The sequence below is a fragment of the Aquarana catesbeiana genome, linkage group LG13, assembly GCF_042186555.1.
Source record: "Aquarana catesbeiana isolate 2022-GZ linkage group LG13, ASM4218655v1, whole genome shotgun sequence".
NCBI classification, from domain to species: Eukaryota; Metazoa; Chordata; class Amphibia; order Anura; family Ranidae; genus Aquarana; species Aquarana catesbeiana.
The window spans coordinates 124,019,022-124,034,873 of record NC_133336.1 but is presented as its reverse complement, the minus strand read 5'-3'; positions in this window follow the sequence as shown (position 1 = coordinate 124,034,873).

The following is a 15,852-nucleotide window of genomic DNA, read 5'->3' as shown; positions in this document are numbered from 1 at the left end:
TAATAATGGGTCTCCCTGGAGGTTTCTCCAGTCTTTTATGAATCTTGGGTTTGTAATATATCACTGGTGTCTTGGTGGAATTTGAGACAAGATATTCCGCTTCTTTGGGGTTTAAAATGCCCTTATTTTTCCTTTTCTTCACATAACTCTTCAGTTTCTTCTCATATTTTTTCTTGGGATTGCTTGTCAACTTCTTATAAGTATTTTCTGTATTCAGTAAGTTATTAATTTCTTCTTATTAGTCCTTTTTGTTTAAGATCACCAATCCTCCCCCTTTATCTGCAGGCCGTATTACCACCTCATGCTTGCTTCCTATTTCTTTAATAGTTCTCCAGATATTGTGTGTTTTCTGATGTCATCCTCTACCATCTTCTTAAAAGTACCCATACATTGGTTTCTTGGCATTTTCGGGTTGAAGATGGAATTGTTTCTAAGATTTGTCTGTATATACTCTGAGTCTTCCCTTCTCCCATTAGCTGTATTTATGGCAAAGTGTTTCTTTATGTTAAGTTTTCTTAAAAATTTTTGAAGGTCAATATAGACTTCAAACTTATCCAGATGCTTGTTAGGGGCAAACTTAAGCCCCAATTCAAGCAATTCTAACTCTGCTTGAGAAAACCGTACATCACTGAGATTGAATATTCCTTGGCCTAGTATTCTCGCCTTCTTTTTCTTCTTCTCGCCTTCTTTCTCTTGTCTGTTTTCTCTTTCCGGGTTTCTCTGCATGGGTCCGATGTTTCTTCCTTGATAGTAGTCTCTCCTGATTACAGGGCGTGTATCGTCTCCGTATGCCTGGTGTTCGGTTGGGGTTCTTTCTTCCCTTATAGTTTGGTGATTTTCTCCAAGGGCTCTTCCTCTGTTCCCATTCTGTCCTCTCCACCAAGAGTTCCTGTAGGGAATACGGGGTCTCCATCTCCCAGGAGGTCTGTCCCGATGGGCAGCCCTGGGAAAAACCCTATCCTCCCCATAATCCCTCCTAAAGGGAGAATGGGGACCCCTCTGTTCATACCTCCTTAGTGGTGAGAACCTATTGTGTGTGGGTACATTGTATCTGTTATTATTCGGAGTCCTGTAATTCAGAGTTCTGTAGTTCGGGGGTTCCTGGTAATCTTCTCTTCTAGCACCCCTCCTTCCTAGGTGCCAGTTAGGGGGTGTAGATCTTTCCTGATTGTAGGATAGATTGCTAGCTGGTTCCATTCTTCGGGGTGTAAATCCCAATGTCCCTAAGGGACGAGTTGGTGTAGGTTCTTCAGGGCTATCATCCATAGAGGTGTCTTCTAATTCATCTTGTTGATATTAGCATCATCAATGCTGTCATTGGGGGTGTACATCCCACCTCAATCTTCTAGGAGAGAGAGAGAGAGAGAGAGAGAGAGAGACCAAATGGTGGCCTCAAAAACATATATATATATAAAGTTAGCTAAAGTGACTAAGACACGAGAGAAGAAGGGGACAGAATAAATATAAAGGGGAATAGCGAGGAAGGAAAAAAAAATAAAAGGGAAGAAAAAGGAAGGAAAAGGAAAGGGGGGGAGGGAAAGAATATGCAATTGGAGAAAAGAAAGAAGGGAACATGAAAGGGAACATGAAAAAGGAAGAACATGCCAAGAAGGCTGCACAGGAAAGAAGGAATAAAAAGTAGAAAAGAAAGCAAAAGAGAATGGGGGAGGGGAAAGGGCAATAGGAAAGAAAAAGAATGACAATAGAGGAAGAGATGTGAAGGAAAAAGGAAGATGGGTGATGGAGGAGGAAAGGGAAAAGAAAGGGGAACGGGGGGGGGAAGGAAAAGAGGGAAGAGAGGCCTGCAAAAAAAAAAAAGGGAAAAGGGGGGGAGGAGAGGGAAGGGGAGGGAGAAGGTTGTGGAAAATTGAAATTAACAAGGAATGAGAGTGAAAAAAACACAAAATATAAGAAATATAGGAACCCTCCAAAGTGGGGGGGACAATAATATCCTTATAATGTTCAAAAATGTTTATGATTGCTTAACAAGTGGTTACGTGGAGATATATATGCTAGGTTTTATTAGAGAATTAGTGTGATCCTATAGATCAAAAGATACACTATGCTTGAATTGTAGTTTTCACTCTGGTAAGAGGAAGATATACTGTATATCTCTAAACCTTGAAGAGACGGTCAAAAGAGAGAGGCATCCCAGAATGAACAACAAGAACTGGTATAGACCCATTACTCCTACCCATGTATCCTCCTTTGCACAGGAACTCCAGGCTCTTTGCACTGAGGCCTATATCACAGGCCTCATTGACAAAGACACCTTGGAGTTCCTGGTCCCCAAATTTCCCCGCATCCCCACCTTTTATTCCTTACCCAAGACCCACAAGAATGTGCAAACCCCTCCAGGAAGACCTATAGTTTTGGGGATAGGCTCGCTAACTGATAATGCCAGTAAATTTGTTGAAGCATTTTTGATGCCTCATGTCCGCAGCCTCCCGTCCTATATTAGAGACACCACGGACCTATTGCAACGCCTTGAGGGAATCCAGATCCCTCCGGACGCCCTGCTCGTGGCTGTTGATATTGAGGCTTTGTACTCTAGTATCCCCCACGAGCAGGGCGTACGGACGGCTGGTTCCTTCTTGTTTGAACAGGACACAACTACATGGCCCCTAAACCAGTTTGTACTTGCATTGTTGTATTTCATACTAACGAAAAATTACTTTACATTTAATAACCAATTGTTTTTGCAAATACAGGGAGTTGCAATGGGGACGTCGTGTGCCCCAGCTTATGCAAACTTATATCTAGGCGGCTGGGAGAGGCACATCCATGCTCATGACCAATATTCGGAATTTTTAAACGATATCCTTTTATGGTATCGTTACATTGACTACCTATTTCTGGTGTGGACGGGTCCCAGAGATAAATTATTACAATTCCTTCGTGAACTCGATATTAACGATTTAAACTTAAAGTTTACCTTTAAGATCGATGCAGAGCAGATCTCTTTTTTAGATTTGAAGATTATTAAGCAACCGGATGGAACATTGGATACCGACCTCTACAGAAAGCCAACTGCTGGCAACACCCTTCTGTTCGCTACTAGCGCACACCCGAGCTCTTTGGTGCGGAGCATACCAAATGCTCAGTACCTGTGTTTACGTAGAAATTGTACACGAGACAGCGACATCAAACTTCAGGCCAGGGCATTACGTGAACGCCTATTACTACGTGGTTACTCCCCTACAAATTTACGCAAAGCATACAACAAGGCCATGTCACGCTCTCGGACCTCCCTACTCTTTAAATGTAGGGAACCTTCCCCCTTAACAGAGACCGTAAGATTCATCACGACCTACTCTGCACACCATAACTTACTCCGCAGCATTCTGACCAAAAATTGGCACCTTTTGGCTGAGCATCATACGCTGGCCAAATACATTCGACCCACCCCGGAAGTTGTCTTTCATAGGGCTCGGTCGTTACAGGATCAATTGACCTCTAGTCATTACTCCTACCAGACCTTTGAGGAGTGGACCCAATGGCACATTCAAATGCGGGGATTGTCCCCGGTGCCCTTGGGTCCACGAAGGTAGACACTTTGTTTTACCCAATGGGGAGACCTTGGTCCCACGTATCTTCGCCAATTGCGGCACAAAAGGGGTGATTTACCTAATGAATTGTGTTTGTAAAGCATTCTATGTAGGTAAAACGATCCGGGAATTCAGACAAAGAATCGGTGACCATCTGTACGATTCGGAAAATGGGAAGTTGACCACTATTGGCCGCCACATTGGCCTGCACACAGATGTGACAACTCTGTCCTCAAATTTCTGGTACTGGAGGTAGTTCAACCCAACCCTAGGGGTGGCGATTGGGATCGCTCGATACTCCAAAGGGAATCCCTTTGGATCGAGCGACTCAACGCCACTATCCCCCCGGCCTCAATGAGACAGTGTCCTACAAGGCCTTTCTGTGAGGTTTTGCGCTTCTCTCCCCTTATCCCTTCCTTCCCCTTCGCCCCCTTTCCCTGGGTTGCCCCCTGTTTTCCCCTCCCACCTTCTATTCGCTCCCTTCCCTTTCTCCCCTTTCCCCTTGTTCTCCCCCCCTTTTCCCCCTCCCCTGTTCTTCCCCACCCCCTCCCTTATGGGTGGTTATTGTCTCTCTTTTCCTCTTTTTTAGGATGTATCAACATGTAATATGTCTCTTCTGCTAGTGACTACCCCTGATGCTGTTACTGAGTGACATGTGTAATGACTATGCACTGCAATTATATGTTGTCGTTTTCCTGTGTGTTATCAGGTGTTATCATGATGGTTTATAAATTTTGCTGTAAAAGGACAATCTCTCCCTTTGCTATCAGGATCTGTCGGCTATTGTCAGGCCTCAGCTCTCCTCCTTGTGGCGGATGCATGTTTGCCCTGGCAGCCTCTGTGCTGCTTGTGTCTCCGTGTCTGGGAACCTGCTTCCCTTTGACAGGAGCGCGCGCTTGCGCAGTAGCACATGTTTGTGCACCTGCGCAGTGCGGGCAAACAGACCCGGTGACGTCAGGGACCGCCTATCTTGCCGTCCCTGACTTCCGGGTTGGGAAGCTCTTATAGCGGCCAGCAATGGCTGCTGTACGAGCCTCACAGCCTCCTGACGCTGAGCCGGCCAAGGATCGCTCTGCACAGGTCAGTCTCCTCTCCCCCCCTGCCTGCTAGCTGTCTGCTATCCACTCTGTACCCCTAGGTCCTGCATGACTGTGGCGCTGTCTGGCGCCCACTGCACAGCCGAGTTTGTGTTTAGTTTGTTAGACACTCTACTCATTCTTATATCCATGGCCATGTAATCTTCATCTCTGATGCAAGTGTCTTTCCAGCTCCGAGAGGGCTTCCTTACACTTAATTACTGTATTTCACTACTTCTCCTCTCATTAAATTATCACCCTCTGTTTACATCTAATTGATTTCTATAGTTCTTATCTGTCCCACTATTATATCTGTAGTACAATTCTTTCTATGCCAATGTGTATGGTAATCTTTACATACTAATCTTTCTTTCAGCCATTGTGACTCCCTTGTTACGTATTTACGACCCCAGTTCTAGGGGTGCTTGAAATGTTAATGTCCCTCATGACTCCTTATGACCCTCTTGACCCGCGGCCCTTTTAATGGGAAGTTTTTCATCCATCCCAGCTCATGCGTCACATATTATTCCAATCTTTAGGTGGTGAGTGCCAGCCCTACTACTGTCAGTGTGCAGTTTTTTCCTCATCTTTATTTTCCTCTGCATGGATGGGATTTACTGGGTTCTTTTTTTCCCTTCCCTACAGGCCCCGCTGCCCTCCCCCCCTCCCCCCTTTCTCCCCTTTCCCCCCTTTCCACCCTTCCTCCCCTCCCTCCTTTCCCCCCCCCCCCCTCTCTTTCCTTCCTCTTTCCTTTCCCCTTTCCCCTTTCCTTCCCTTCTCTCCCTCTTTTTTCCCCTCCCCCCCCCCCCCCCTTTTTTCCCCCTCCCCCCTTCTTTTTTTTTTTCCCCTTTTTCCATCACTCCTCCTCCTGCTTCATTCTCCTTCCCCTACTCCTGGTTTACCCTTTTCCCCCTCCCTTTTTTTTTTCCCCCTTATTTTCTTCTCCTGTTTCTTTATCTTTTTACTTCCCCATGGAACTCCACATGAATTCCCTCCACTGCACCACTACTCTGGGCTATCTGAATGACTTGGCATTGGCACCAACACCCCTCCTGCCTTTGTGATATCACAGTAACTAATCAAATATCTATTTACCAGAGGCTGTCTGTCATCCCCTGTGTCTGCCGCAGGGGGAATTATATGGGGTCCCGCATGCCCACAGAGATGTCCTGAATGGGTGAGCTTGTCCTTAATTTTTATGTTTTGTATGCAATGTTCTGATAATTTGCTAACAACTCTGCTGCAATAATCTTACATGCACTTGTTGATATGTTTGTATATGTTAAAACTACTCTATGTCATATTGTAGATATGGTTCTCCTGAAGAAGCGGTGTTAACCGCGAAACCGGTCGAGAAATAAAGCTGTACACATATCTGCCATCTAAATTGTGCGGAATCCACTGGTTCAGACTATGTGGTACCTCCCCCTTTTTATGGTTATATGTAGTGTTGTTGTTTTTGTTGTTTACAATCGCAATTGTACGTGGTATTGTAATTTTATGAATATTGTTTCTATTAAAAGTGAACTTTTATAAAATATTTCATTTTTCTCTTTTACTTCTTACCCTTATTGTATACCTGTACTGAGTACCGTAATAGTTCCCCTCTTTTCCCCTGTTGGGGGGTGTAGACGCTGGCTGACAGCAGCAGCAACTGAAGCCATCGCCCTACCCTCCTTTTTCTTTGATCTTGACATTTTGGGATGATGGTACTTATACCTATTGAAATCTTTATGTTAACATAGGCCGCTCCTTCTGCAAGGCCAAATGCCCCCCCATGTCGGAAACCCCTCAGAAGAGCAGTTCATGGGTAGAGCGCAGAGAGACACCTATAAGAACATGGATAAAATAAACATATGATCAGAAAAATTTGTATAATTATAATTATTAGCACATATCTAGAAACAAATTTCTAATGTGAATTCCTTGTTATCACTCTACATATTTAAAGCACCGCTGGACTTCAAAACAATACATACAGGTCGCATATAGATATTGGCATACTGTAATAAGAAAATCCAGAAAGATGAATACATTCAACACTTAGTATATCCCACAGGGATGCCATTCCATCTTATACTTTATATTAAACAGCATGGAGATGGGTGGCATCACCAAATTAAAAATAAATGGAGGCAATAATCCGAATCGCATACAGAAAATGGGCGTAGCTAATAGCATCATTCATTCCTGGTGGATAGAATGCCCTTAATTTAAAGATCCATCTGGCCTCTACCTGGAGGATCAAAATTACCACCCCGAATAGGGGGGTGTACCCGAGCCAGTACCTGGAATCTTAGTGATGCTGTACTGTAGTCATGAAATTCCGCAAAATGCCTGGGTATGGGTTTTTCGGTGACACCTATCTCTATGTCTACAGCATGTACTTTTATCCGTCTCCAAAAATTTTGTTTGACTTTCCAACATAATAGTTTCCACATCCGCATGTGAGTAGGTATACGATGCCGATGGTGTCGCAATTAACAAAATGTTGCATAATTAAGTTCTCGCCTGTGGGTAAAATAATATTGTTGCCTGTAAGAATATACTTACAAAAGTCACAGTTGCCGCACCGGAAGGTTCCCCATGGTAAAGTCCCACAGGGGTCCCTAGATCCCTGTGGCATAAAGTGACTTTAGACTAAAATGTCTCGTAGGGACTGATTGCGTTTGTAAATCACATGTGGCTGTAATTCAACGAATAACTTCAAAACAGGATTGTCTCTTAGAAGATGCCAGTGGGTGTTTAAAATTCTTTTGATATTTGCAGATTGGTTATTGAATTTGGTAATAGGGCGAATGCCCTGAGCTTGAGATAGGGTTTTTTTCTTGCCTTGAAAGAATAAGAGGTCTTGCGGACTGTCATTAACATTTTTATATGCTTTTTGAGGGATCTCCTACTATACCCACAATATAAAAACCGTTTCTGCAGCTCCGAGGCTTCGATTTTAAAATCCTCTTCATTGGTGCAATTCCGTCGGGCCCATAAATACTGGCCCTTGGGAATGGATTTGATTAAATGAGATGGATGGGTACTTGTGGAATGCAGTAAAGAATTACCTGCTGTGTCTTTTCGATGTAAATTGGTGGTGGTGGCCCCTTCTGGGTCTTTATGTATATTCAAATCAAGAAAATAAACGGTTTCTCTGTGCCAGTTAAAGGTAAAAGATGAATTGTAGTTGTTATGATTAAGCTTCTCTACAAATTCGGTTAAAAGTCCGGGGGTTCCCATCCACAAAATAAGGATGTCATCGATATACTTGCGCCACAATAAAGTGTAGCGCAGGTATATCGAGGAAACATCCGAGGCGAAGACCTCACACTCCCACCCCCCAGGTACAAGTTTGCGTAGGACGGGGCACACTTGGTCCCCATTGCAACGCCCTGTACCTGGAGCTAGTGGTAGCCGTCAAAGGTAGAAGCGTTGTGGGTCAAAATGAAATTTTGCATTTCAATGATGAATGAATTATAAGGGAAGGTGTCGAGATCTCTTTCATTAAGGAAAATTGATGTTGTGGCAATTCCTTTGTTATGCGGAATACTGGAATATAAGGCCTCCACATCTATGCATGCAAGAATGGGGTTAGTAGGGACAAATAGGCCATCTAGAACTGTCAAAACATGGATGGTATCTTTGAGATATGTGGGTAAACTTTCAACGTGGGGGCGTAAGTAATCGTCTATTAGAGAACTGGCTTGTTGGGTGAGGCACCCTATCCCGTAAGAAGTTGGAGTGATAGGGTGTTGAACCTTCAGATATTCATGTGTGTTTTTAAAAATTAGGTTTTTGGAGAAAGCCATATCTATGATTCTGAAGAAGTCCCGTAGGTAGTCGTGGATCCTCGATGGGGAGATCCAATGATACCAAGAGTTCTCCAGAATTCTATAACACATGGTCATACACCCTTCTGTAGTTTGGATGACAAGATTTCCTCCTTTGTCGGATGATTTAATTACTATGTCATCTCTTTTTTTTTAGTTGATTCAGGGCCAGGGGCGGATCCAGGGGGGGCAACGTAGCAATTGCCCCCCCGAGAATGCAGGTGAGAGAGCGGGCGGATTCCCGGGCGGCTCTGCGGATGGCTCCACAGGTGACAGAGCGGGTGGCTTCCCGGGCGGCTCCGTGTGTTAGAGAGCGGGCGGCTTCCCGGGCGGCTCTGTGGATGGCTCCACAGGTGACAGATCGGGCGGCTCAGGCTAAACTTAAATAGTATGGTTTTGCGCCCACTGTTCTTCTGATCCATAGGGGTACTCGACAAGGCTGCCCACTTTCTCCACTTTTATTCATCTTGGCCCTAGAACTCTTGCCGGAGACTATTTCGCACACACCCAGACATCACAGATATTGATGTAGCAGATTTCTCCCATAAGATGCCACTATTTGGTGATGACATATGTCGGAGGGGTTAACAGGCAGCGGTGAGACAGTTTCGTTAACTTAAAAAGCTTTATTCAGCAAAAACAACAGAAAAATTGACAGTCTTTGTCTTCATAGGCAGTTTATAAACAGCAAAACAACTCTTCCTAGCTGTATAAGACAGTCCATTTTAAACAATGCTCAGTGTCTCAGCTACAGCATATAACATAGTACAGTTCCAATTCAGGCAACCTCACCCAGCAGGATCAAGTCATAGGCAACAGGAGTCCTTCCAGCTTCAAGCTCCTCTCAACTCTAATAGCTCAACAGCCATTCCCCTCAGCCTCTCTGACCAGGTGCCTAATAAGCAGGCCTGAAAGGGAAGTACTTGCCCTGTTTTATTAACACTTCCCAGGCTGACTCTCCACATATCCCCCCACCCCTGTTCCAGGCCCAGGGCTGGACAAATTATACCACAATGGCCATAGGCTTGGGAAAGGACATCCTTTTTCCAATGCATGCTCTCAGGTCTATGCTCCCTTCCTACTCTGAATCCACAGCATCTCTAGACTGGATTGCTACTGTAAATCTATCATAGTTATTTCTATTGGGTCCCATTAGGTGGTACACTTCCTGGTTCTCCTCTGTGAGGAGCGGTTGCACTAATTCAGCCCAGCGGTTTCTGGGCCACCTTTTTAAATGATGCCATGTTTTCAAACTCAGCCAGGCATTCCTCAATGTGGTCATTCTGTAGCATCAGCAGTAAGAAGTCCCCAGCACAGATTACATAGTTGCCAATAGTCCCAAATTTCCCGGGACATTCCCGAGATTTAGACCCTTTTCCTGATTTTAGTGTTTTCCAGGAAATGACCCGGGAAATCCCTTTTTCCTGATTTTTCATAGCTGCTAGAGGTCCACGGCCAGCGAAGATAATGTCTCCGCCGGCCGACATTTTCCAGAAGACCGGAGGAATTAGAAAGTCTGGCTACAATAGGAATAGAGCTATGGCGACGCCCACCCTCGCCCCTTTTCTGTCTGTTCTCTGTGACCTGTTGTGAAAAGGGGTGGGGGGTGGGCAGTGCCGCAGTTTAATTTCTATTGTAGCCAGCCGGGTCTGCCTCTGTTTTGTTCCTCCTCGGCCTCTTACTTCAGTAGTGGCGGCGGAGACACCGCTGCTGGGATATCTGGGATATAGAAGGGCTCCAATGGGGGGGACACCTGAGATGTAAGGAAGCACTCCGCTGGCTGGGGACAGTGACATTTGAGATGTAAGGAGGCACTCCGCTGGGGATAGTGACACCTGAGATGTAAGGAAGCACTCCACTGGCTGGGGACAGTGACACCTGAGATGTAAGAAGCACTCCACTGGCTGGGGACAGTGACACCTGAGATGTAAGGAAGCACTCCGCTGGGGACACCTGAGATGTAAGGAAGCACTCTGCTGGGGACACCTGGGATGTAAGGAGGCACTCCACTGGGGACACCTGAGATGTAAGGAGGGACTCTACTGGGGACACCTGATGGCATCTGGTGGCAGGTTACGTGCCAAGTGACACGCTCAGGGCTCCCACTGATTCTGCATTATGGTGAGTTGAACTATTTCATTTTATATTACAATGTAATAATAGAAATAATGCACTTCAATGGTGCTGGTATGATTGAAGCGCTAACACCAGGTGTTTGGAGTATCTGTATCTGCTGATTGTTAAACTTTCTGGAATACACATATTTCTATTGCGGTGTAGGATCTGGGCCTGCTGTCCCTCCATTCCTCTTTTTTCCTTCCTTTCTTCCTTCCTTCTCTCTCTCTCTCTCTCTCTCTCTCTCTCTGTTTCTCCCTCCATCCCTTGTTATCTCAGACTCTAACCACACCCCCTTTGAGTCACGCCCCTTCAAGCCACACCCAATATTACACTTAAACCACACCCATAATTTACTGTGGCGTGCTTCACGCACTGCATTTTCCTTTCCCCGATAGGCCACACCTACAAATGAATGTCCGCCCCCTAATTATAATAAGACTCTACCTATAGACAAAAAAAGTGTCCCTATAACATTTTTTACAATGTTAGCAACTATGAGATTCTACCCTCATTACCACTGAGAACAGCGCTGACTTTTTCTACTATCACAGAGGGTTTTTTTGTTCCTCCGTGGGACACCTGCTCTACACAGTAGGCCCAACCACCAGCGCTTGATCCCCAGGTTTAGAATCTCTGACTCTGGCAGACCAGTTGGCAACCCCCCCTGGCTCCTTGCTAATGATTTTTGCCCACCTTTAAACACTTTGCGATTCTTAGCTACCCTGTAGCATAGCGTATGATGCACAGCAACTCAGGGAGAGCGCATATCTTCCCCAAGATGCTGTGGCTTACCACTCAATGGTGTGAACTGTTCCCTGGCGGGAATCAAATTGGAGTCCTTCCTCTGAGCACCAAAGAAATCACCTCGGGAGCCCCCAAGATATGACAAGTCAGGCTCAGAGGGAGAACTCTCTGCCTCTAATCCTGCAAACACCTCCAGGGGATCAAGGTCAGCTCCGGCAGGCTCACACATCTGACACATTTCTTTACTGTTTACCTCCGGCAAAACAGTATTAAACACTGCACATGGGGGTTTCTCCTTTTTAGGGGAGGCCCCTGAACCTTGGAACTTTTGTTCACATAAGTCTCAAAATAGGGGGCAGTCTCGTCCAATTAGCAAATCATGAGGTAACCCTGGGATCACCCCAAATCTCAGTGTAGCAGTTACTGCTGTTGTGGACAGGGTTACACGGGCCATTGGATAGTCCTTGACAATCCCATGCACAGAGACCACTCCAATCTTTTTCCTAGGTATCAGCTTTCCCCGAAACCTGTCTGATCAGAGCAGGGTAACCCCACTCCCTGAGTCCAGAAGTGCTGCAACCTCATGTCCATTAACCTGCACTACACTCTCAAGCGGGCTTCGATTTTTCATGGAACCAGGCGGAAAAAGAAAACATTGAGCCATGTCGAGCCATGTCACATTCCAAGGGTTCGTCCCACCTTGGACACTGGGCCCCCATATGACCCAGTTGTTGGCAGGACCAACAGCGAACCTCACGGGGTTCCCTTTCTCCCAGCGACTCTCGGGAGGATTTGTCATTGGGGTGCTCCTGGCACCAGTGTCAGGTACCCGAGCAGACACCGTACATTCGACAGGTGCCATATTGGCACTGAAACGCACCTCCTTGGAATGGGCCAGCTCTCTGGTAATAGAGGGACTCTCCTGAACACTTTCCGCACAACTGTAGCGCTCAACAGCAGCAGCCATCTCATCCAGGGACTGCGGCTCGGACTGAGCTACCCACCGATAGAGCTCCCTAGGCAGCCCCTGCAGAAAATGGTCCAGCGCGACTCTTTCCATAATCTGAGTGGGTGTCTTTTCCTCAGGTTTTAGCCAGCCCTGGAACAAGTGCATCAGGTGGTACAGCTGCGCACAGGCAGGCTTAGCCTTGTCAAAGCACCAGCCATGGACTCGGTTCACCCTTAAAGCAACAGTCACTCCCAGCCTTGCTAGGATTTCTGCTTTCAGCAGCTTATAGTCCCGTGCCGATTCAGGGGCCAAGTCACAGTATGCCTGTTGGGGATCTGCGGTCAGGAAAGGAGCCAGCACATCTGCCCAGGCTTTGTCAGGCAGACTTTCCCTTGCTGCAACCCGCTCAAACATCGCAAGGTGTGATTTAACATTGTCTGTCGCTGCCATCTTTTGCGGGGTCCGCTGCACTGTCTTTCGTGGGTCACTCTTGACTGCAGCGTCATCTTTTATTTCAGCCTGCTGGGCCACCGCCTTTTGTAATCCCGCTGTTCCTGTTCACTCAGTAAGCTGTATGTTTCCTGTTGTACAGCGACTGTCTGCACAAGGATCTGCTCCTGCCGGGCCTGTGCTTGTACCAGGGCCTGCTGGGCCTCCTCATGGCGGGGCTGTGCCTGTTTATTAGCCAGTATCAGCTGCTTAACCAAGTCCTCCATGGCTTGTTCAGAAGACTTAGCCGTTTGTGCAGCTTTAACCCAGGACATGGGATTGGCCTGCACCCCTCAAATTGCCCAATGCAATCCTCCACCAATTGTCAGGATTCAAGGGGTTAACAGGCAGTGGTGAGACAGTTTAGTCAACTTAAAAGGCTTTATTCAGCACAAACAACAGAAAAATTGACAGTCCTTGTCTTCATAGGAAGTTCAAAACAGCAAAACAACTCTTCTTAGCTGTACAAGACAGTCCATTTTAAACAATGTTCAGCGTCCCAGCCACAGCATATAACATAGTACAGTCCCAATTCAGGCAAGCTCACCCAGCAGGATCAAGTAATACGCAACAGGGGTCCTTTCAGCTTCAAGCTCCTCAACTCTGATAGCTCAACAGCCATTCCCCTCAGACTCTCTGACCAGGTGCCTAATAAGAAGGCCTGAAAGGGAAGTACTTGCCCTGTTTTATTAACCACTTAAGGACTGGGCCTATTTTTTAGATGCGTTGTTTACAAGTTAAAATCTGGTTTTTTTTGCTACAAAATGACTTAGAACCCCCCCAAACATACATTTTTTTCTAACACCCTAGAGAATAAAATGACGGTCGTTGAAATACTTTCTGTCACACCATATTTGCGCAGCGGTCTTACAAGCACATTTTTCTGAAAAAATACACTTTTTTGAATTAAAAAATAAGACAACAGTAAAGTTAGCCCAATTTTTTTATATTGTGAAAAATAATGTTACGCTGAGTAAATTGATACCCAACATGTCACGCTTCAAAATTGCGCCCGCTCGTGAAATGGCGACAAACTTTCACCCTTAAAAATCTCCATAGGCGATGTTTAAAAAAATTCTACAGGTTACATGTTTTGAGTTACAGAGGAGATCTAGGGCTAAAATTATTGCTCTCGCTCTACCGATCGTGGCAATACCTCACATGTGTAGATTGAACACCGTTTTCATATGCGGGCGCTACTCACATGTACATTCGCTTCTGCATGCGAGCTCCGCAGGATGGGGCGTGTTTAAAAAAAAAAATTCTTATTTATTTTACCTTTTATTTTTTATTTTTACACTGTTTAAAAAAAAATGTGTCACTTTTATTCCTATAACAAGGAATGTAAAGATCCCTTATAATAGAAAAAAGTATGACAGGACTTCTTAAATATGAGATCTGGGGTCAAAAAGACCTCAGATCTCATATTTACACTAAAATGCAATAAAAAACATTGTCATTTTAAAAAATTATTTTAAAAAATGGCCCTTTAAGAGCTATGGGCGGAAGTGACGTTTTGACGTCGCTTCCGCCCTGCAATGTCATAGAGACGGGTGGAGGCCATCTTTCCCTCACTCGTCCCCATGCACAGCCAGGAGGACCTCTCCCGCCACCGATAAAAGTGATCCTGCGGCGAATCCACCACAAAGACCACTTTTATCTTGTAGCCGACCGCTGGCCGAACACAAGGATACCAAGGTTATGGCAGCTAGCTGCGGCCATAACAACAATATCCGTCCTCAAAGTAGGACGGATATCGGCTTTTGGCGGTCAGCAAGTGGTTAACCCTTCCCGGGCTGTCTCTCCACATATCGACCCTGTTCCAGGCCCGGGGCTGGAAAATTTATACCACAATGGCCATATGCTTGGGAAACAGCATGCTTTTTCCAATGCACACTCCCAGGTGTATGCCCCCTTCCTACTCTGAATCCACAGCATCTCTAGACCGGATTGCTGCTGTAAACCTATCATAGTTATTTCTATCCGGTCCCATTAGGCGGTACACTTTCTGGTACTCCTCTGTGAGGAGCGGTTGCACTAATTCAGCCCAGCGGTTTCTGGGCCACCTTTTTAAATGATGCCATGTTTTCAAACTCAGCCAGGCATTCCTCAATGTGCTTGTTCTGTAGCATCAGCAGTAAGAGGTCCCCAGCACAGATGCTACGCTCGTTACCGCTAAGAACAGCGCCAATTTTTTCTACTATAATAGAGGGTTCCTGTTCCTCCATGAGACACCTGCTCTCCACAGTAGGCCCAACCACCAGCACTTAATCCCCAAGTTTAGATTCTCTGACCCTGACAGACCGATTGGCAACCCCCTTCTTGCTCCTCGCTAATGATTTATGCCCACATTTAAACACTTTGCGATTCTTGACTACCCTGTAGCATAGCGTATGATGCACAGCAACTCAGGGAGAGCGCATTTCTTCCCCAGGATGCTGTGGCTCACCACTCAATGGTTCCATGTTCCATGTTCCGAATTCCGTGTTCCAAATTTCAAATTCCGTGTTCCGAATTCCATATTCTGAGTTCCGAATTCCAAACTATATGTTCCTAATTCTGTGTTCCGAATTCCTAATTCTGTGTTCCAAATTCCGTGTTCCAAATTCCGTGTTCCGAATTCCGTGTTCCGAATTCTGTGTTCCGAATTCCGTGTTTCAATTCAGTGTTTCAAATTCTGTTTTTCAAATTCCAAATCCGTGTTCCGAATTCCATGTTTCAAATTCCAAATTCCGTGTTCCAAATTCCGTGTTCCGAATTCCAAGTTCCTAATTCCAAATTCCAAGTTCCAAATACCAAATTCCATGTACCAAATTCTGTGTTCAGTGTACCAAATTCTGTGTTCCGTGTTCCAAATTCTGTGTTCTGAATACCAAGTTCCGTGTTCCAAATTTAGTTTTCCAAACTCCGTGTTCTGAATTCCAAATGCCGTGTTCTGAATTCCAAATTCCATGTTCCGAATTCCATGTACCAAATTCCGTGTTCCAAATTTCAAATTCCATGTTCCAAATTCCAAATTTCGTGTTCTGAATTGCATGTTCCATATTCCATGTTCCAAATTCTAAATTCCGTTTTCCTGAATTTCAAATTCCGGGTTCTGTGTTCCA